Here is a 6000-nt window from a genome sequence, read left to right on the forward strand (position 1 = left end):
TGGCCACGGTCCTCTGTTGCAAACACAGGCAGGTGCAAAGAAGATGCGAAAGGCTGCCCGAGCCACGCGAACGGAAAGCTGAAGCCAGGGAGCCAGGAAGGGCTGGCTGCTGAGGGAGGACGTGTCCTGTCAGGAGGCTTTTCAACTCCCTCTGACAGATGCGGCCTGGAGGGGCGGGGCCCGGCCGGGGCCCTGGGGTGGTAGGGGTCGGGTGTGAGGGGGTGGGTGGGGAGGCGGGGGGAGGCGGGAAGAGAGGGAGGCCCCCGAGTGAGGGGACACCAAAAGCCTCAGCCATCAAGACTCCTCATCTTTGCATCCAGCGTTCTCAAACTCAAAACGAACGCAAGCTCATCCACCAGGAGCAACGTAGCAGCGTTTCCAAGCGAGGCAGGACCGCCCGAAGGCGAAAGCAGAATGGGATCCTAGTCAGGTGGAGCTTGAAACTCAGACCCACCCACCCCCCTACCCCCCCACCACCTCCCCCCCTCCCCGCCACCCCGGGAAGGGGGCTTCTGGAAGGAAAAGCGAGACAAACTGACAGGGACAAACTTAGGTCGGGAAAGGAGTGTTGATTGTGAATGAGCCTCTCAAGGACAAGCGAGCGGGTACCAGGTTTTAGAAGATGACCTGCAGCGGCACAGACGCCAGCAAAGGCAGAAGCCATCCCGTCTTGGGTGAGGTGCCCGAGACGCGCCTCTCTAACCCAGTCCGCCCTGTCCTTGGAGAAGCGGGCGGTGTCTGGAAAAGCCTGACCAGGTGTCTTTCCTCGGTGGGCGGGGCTGGTCGCTTTGGGACCCGTTTGGGCCTCCCGGCACCGCCGTGGAATCCGTTCCACCTGACAGGACGACTCTACCCGGCGGCTGGGGCGGCGGGGGCGGGGCGCCGAGGGAAGGGCTGGGGTGTCACCGGAGCGGGAGCCGAGCGGGTGGGAAGAGGCCGAGGCCAGAGGGAGCCGGCGGGCGGCGTGTGCGGCGTCGGGGTCCCGGTCCCGGTCCCGGTCCCGGTCCCGCCGGGCTGGCCCCGATTGGCCCTGGGTTCGGGTGGGGCCGCGAGCTGGAAGGGTTGGGCTGTGGCGGGGAGGGGTTGGGCCCTGCCCATGGGCGGCGCCGGCGGGCCCGCGGTGCGGAGGGTGGCGGGGGGGGTGGGGGAGGGCTGGCTGGAGGGGTGGGGGGCGTCCGCGGAGGACGGAGGCCGGAGGCGGCAAAAGGCGAGGGAGGCAAAAGCCTACAGCACCCGGTATTCCCAGGCGGTCTCCCATCCAAGTACTAACCAGGCCCGACCCTGCTTAGCTTCCGAGATCAGACGAGATCGGGCGCGTTCAGGGTGGTATGGCCGTAGACGCTGGCGCCTGCCGCCGGCGCCCCTAAGAAGCCGCGCCGCGTCGCCCGGCCCGCGGCTCGCGCGCGCGCCCAGGCCTCTGTGACGCGCACCCGCCGCCGCCGGCGCCCCCTGCGCCCGCGCTCGGCCTGCCGCCTTCCTCCCGCTGCTGCCTCCCGCCGCGGCCGCCTCGGGCGCGGCCAGCGGGCCAGCCAAACCCTGCGCTGCCCCGCCCTGCTGCCCTCCCAGGGCGCGGAGGCCTGGAGCAGCCCGGGGTGCGAGGAGGCGGGGCGGGGCGGGCGGCGGTGGGAAACGAGGGGTGGTGGGGGCGGGGATGGGGGCGGGGCGCCTGGCTGGGCGCTCTCCCCTCGCGGCCCGGGAACACTCCAGGCCGCCCTGGCCGCTCGGATCCGGCGATGGGTCGCAGGAGATGCGGCTGCTGGGAGGTGGGGGGCGCGGGGCACTTGGCCCGAGGCGTCGGGGCGTCGGGCCGCCGGGCCCGTGCTCCTCTGAGTCCCCTCCGGCCCGAGGGGCCTCCCAGCGGGAGCCCTGACCTCTGCGGCGCCGGCCGGGCCCCGACTTGCCCAAACCCAGGCGGAGCCACCGGCGCGACCAGAGGGCGTCAGCGGAAGCCCGCCGCGCTGCCCCTGAGGGCGCGGGGAGGCGGGGCGGCCACCCTTCCTCCCGCCAGCGCCGCCCAGGAGACCGGCACCCCGCCCCCAACCCGCCCCTCGCGGGGACCCTGGACAGCTCCTGCTGGCGCCAGCCCAGAGACCCAGAGACAGAGACAGAGACAGAGACACGGAGAAACAGAGAAACGGCGACACGGAGAGGATCCAAGACACGGACCTAGACAGACACCCACCCTGACCCAGAGAGGCTCTGCCCAAGAGCTCGCTTCCCCCCCAGGAGGGCGGTGGTGCTGGAGCTGGGCCCGGGCCAGGAGGCAGGGGCCCCGGGGCTGGCGATCACCCCTGGGGCCCTAGGCCGCGCAGACAGGCTCTCAGGAGTCCCGGGCTCCCGGCATCGCTGCCCCGCCATCGCCCAGGAACCACAGACAGGCACCGGAGCTCGCTGGCGCGCTCTGTCTGCGCTTGCGTGTGCGTGTGCGTGTGCGTGTGCGTGTTGTGCGAGTGGGTGTGTAGGCGTGTGTGTGTGTGTGTGTGTGTGTGCGCGCGCGCGCGCGCCTGTGTGTCTGTGTGCCTGTGTGTGTGCGCGTCCGGGTTTGCGTGTTCCTTTCTCTCCGCTTCTTCACTCTGGCTCTTTTCCTCTTTCTGCCGGGCACCCCCGACCTTACTGAGGTGATAGAAGGAGCAGGCAGAAAAGTCAGGGCCCAGAGAACTTGGCACGAGAAAGCAGCTCCATCTACCAGACATGTAGAAGCCCCTCCCCGACGACCGACCGCAGCGTCCCCGTTCTGCTCAAGTGCCGCTGGGGACGTTGCCCGGGATCTCCCGCCCGCTAGGTCACCGACGAAGGCGCCTCCGTTTTCCCAAGAGCGCGCTCGCGCCCAGGACGGAGGGAGGAGCAGCACGGTGTGACGACGGGGAGGAAGAGTCGCGTCCGAAGGCCCGTCGGTGCCTGCCGACGTCCCGGCTCTCCCTGTCTCGAGACCTCTGGGCTTCAGGGTTCTGTGCCGCAAGGCTTTCCCGCCGCAGCCCCCGGGACCCAGGGCGCGCTGTGTGCGCTGCCCGTCTCCAGCGTTTGGGCCCTGTGGGCCTTCTTGCGTCCCACTGGAAAGGGGACCCTGGGACGGAGAGAAGACGGGCAGGGGGCGGGCTTCGGCAAAGAGAGCGACGGCCATCCACAGACGTCCGACGAGGCCCTCCGGGGCGCCAAGCTCTCCATTTTCCACGGCACGTGTCCTCGTCAGGTTCTGCCACCTCTCGCCGGCATGCGTAGGCACACCGCTGGTCTTGCGGCCCCAGAGGCGAGGAGGCGAACGCCCCGGAGGCCGAGATTGGCACCCGCGTTCTCGGCTGCTGGGTGGCCAGCACCTAGGAGAGTGTCTGGCCGGAAGCAGCCAGGCGATCGATCCCTGGGTGCTGGATGAGCCTCGGCGGCAAGAAGTAGGCTCGTGGGGAAGGACGGCGGCCGAGGCCCGGGCCCCCACCGAGGCCGCGCTCCGTGCTGAGCGGTCCGCTCCGTGTTTCCCGCTTGCGTTCTCACCAGCACTCGCCCCCGCAAGGAGGCACGAACTCCAGGACCCCCTCGCACCAGATGAGGAAAGCGCAGCTCAGGGAGGGCACGTCACTCGCGGGAGACGGCGGCCCTTGGGTTTCAGCTCAGGACTTCGGTCTCCCGAGCCTGCGTTTCGGGGCAAGGCTCCGGTCCCGCGCTCCGGGAAACTGACAGGGACGCAGTCCCGCTTCTCCCCGCAGAAGGTGCTCCTCGGAGATCAGATCCGGGGACCCGTCAGAACCACCCCGGGCACGAGCTGGCAGGGAGCGACGCGCACCGCCCCTCCCCCCCCATCCCGCAGCCCGCAGCCCGCAGCCCGCAGCCCGCAGCCCGCAGCCCGAGGAAGCGAGGAGCAGGCGATAGAGGCGCTGGGTTGGCAGGAGGGGAAACGGGGCCGGCAGGAGAAGCGAACCGCGGAGAGACTCCCTCCCAGGACGACGATGGCTGAACGGGGAGAGGAGGGAGCTTTGGGTCCTCTCTCGTCCTGCTTTGACCGGGATGTCCCCATTTTTCCACAGCGAGCGAGTATGGCTCTTGGATTCGGTGGGGAAGACGTGGTTTATCTGGAGGACTTTTCCCTTCGGGGGTTCAAAGTCCGTTCTCTGAGGCAAGGCTCCCTCTCTGCCTCCCTGTCCTTCCCATTCGCCTCCCCGGAAGCCAGCTCTCCTCCCGGTTTCCTGGATCCCTTGGCCACGGTCCTCTGTTGCAAACACAGGCAGGTGCAAAGAAGATGCGAAAGGCTGCCCGAGCCACGCGAACGGAAAGCTGAAGCCAGGGAGCCAGGAAGGGCTGGCTGCTGAGGGAGGACGTGTCCTGTCAGGAGGCTTTTCAACTCCCTCTGACAGATGCGGCCTGGAGGGGCGGGGCCCGGCCGGGGCCCTGGGGTGGTAGGGGTCGGGTGTGAGGGGGTGGGTGGGGAGGCGGGGGGAGGCGGGAAGAGAGGGAGGCCCCCGAGTGAGGGGACACCAAAAGCCTCAGCCATCAAGACTCCTCATCTTTGCATCCAGCGTTCTCAAACTCAAAACGAACGCAAGCTCATCCACCAGGAGCAACGTAGCAGCGTTTCCAAGCGAGGCAGGACCGCCCGAAGGCGAAAGCAGAATGGGATCCTAGTCAGGTGGAGCTTGAAACTCAGACCCACCCACCCCCCTACCCCCCCACCACCTCCCCCCCTCCCCGCCACCCCGGGAAGGGGGCTTCTGGAAGGAAAAGCGAGACAAACTGACAGGGACAAACTTAGGTCGGGAAAGGAGTGTTGATTGTGAATGAGCCTCTCAAGGACAAGCGAGCGGGTACCAGGTTTTAGAAGATGACCTGCAGCGGCACAGACGCCAGCAAAGGCAGAAGCCATCCCGTCTTGGGTGAGGTGCCCGAGACGCGCCTCTCTAACCCAGTCCGCCCTGTCCTTGGAGAAGCGGGCGGTGTCTGGAAAAGCCTGACCAGGTGTCTTTCCTCGGTGGGCGGGGCTGGTCGCTTTGGGACCCGTTTGGGCCTCCCGGCACCGCCGTGGAATCCGTTCCACCTGACAGGACGACTCTACCCGGCGGCTGGGGCGGCGGGGGGCGGGGCGCCGAGGGAAGGGCTGGGGTGTCACCGGAGCGGGAGCCGAGCGGGTGGGAAGAGGCCGAGGCCAGAGGGAGCCGGCGGGCGGCGTGTGCGGCGTCGGGGTCCCGGTCCCGGTCCCGGTCCCGGTCCCGCCGGGCTGGCCCCGATTGGCCCTGGGTTCGGGTGGGGCCGCGAGCTGGAAGGGTTGGGCTGTGGCGGGGAGGGGTTGGGCCCTGCCCATGGGCGGCGCCGGCGGGCCCGCGGTGCGGAGGGTGGCGGGGGGGGTGGGGGAGGGCTGGCTGGAGGGGTGGGGGGCGTCCGCGGAGGACGGAGGCCGGAGGCGGCAAAAGGCGAGGGAGGCAAAAGCCTACAGCACCCGGTATTCCCAGGCGGTCTCCCATCCAAGTACTAACCAGGCCCGACCCTGCTTAGCTTCCGAGATCAGACGAGATCGGGCGCGTTCAGGGTGGTATGGCCGTAGACGCTGGCGCCTGCCGCCGGCGCCCCTAAGAAGCCGCGCCGCGTCGCCCGGCCCGCGGCTCGCGCGCGCGCCTAGGCCTCTGTGACGCGCACACCCGCCGCCGCCGGCGCCCCCTGCGCCCGCGCTCGGCCTGCCGCCTTCCTCCCGCTGCTGCCTCCCGCCGCGGCCGCCTCGGGCGCGGCCAGCGGGCCAGCCAAACCCTGCGCTGCCCCGCCCTGCTGCCCTCCCAGGGCGCGGAGGCCTGGAGCAGCCCGGGGTGCGAGGAGGCGGGGCGGGGCGGGCGGCGGTGGGAAACGAGGGGTGGTGGGGGCGGGGATGGGGGCGGGGCGCCTGGCTGGGCGCTCTCCCCTCGCGGCCCGGGAACACTCCAGGCCGCCCTGGCCGCTCGGATCCGGCGATGGGTCGCAGGAGATGCGGCTGCTGGGAGGTGGGGGGCGCGGGGGCACTTGGCCCGAGGCGTCGGGGCGTCGGGCCGC

The 6000-nt window shown here is 70.1% G+C and overlaps 2 non-coding genes across 2 annotated transcripts; both read right to left on the reverse strand.

Annotated features, from left to right (window-relative positions):
- Positions 1 to 1221: 1221 nt before the first annotated feature.
- LOC138922412 (5S ribosomal RNA) lies at positions 1222 to 1340 on the reverse strand. Its single transcript, XR_011435498.1, has one exon. It is a non-coding gene; the product is annotated as a 5S ribosomal RNA (ribosomal RNA).
- A 4067-nt stretch (positions 1341 to 5407) lies between these two features.
- LOC138922413 (5S ribosomal RNA) lies at positions 5408 to 5526 on the reverse strand. The gene has a single exon (XR_011435499.1). It is a non-coding gene; the product is annotated as a 5S ribosomal RNA (ribosomal RNA).
- Positions 5527 to 6000: the final 474 nt, after the last annotated feature.

This window comes from Equus caballus, unplaced genomic scaffold (genome assembly GCF_041296265.1).
Source record: "Equus caballus isolate H_3958 breed thoroughbred unplaced genomic scaffold, TB-T2T haplotype2-0000804, whole genome shotgun sequence".
In the NCBI taxonomy this organism is placed as follows: domain Eukaryota; kingdom Metazoa; phylum Chordata; class Mammalia; order Perissodactyla; family Equidae; genus Equus; species Equus caballus.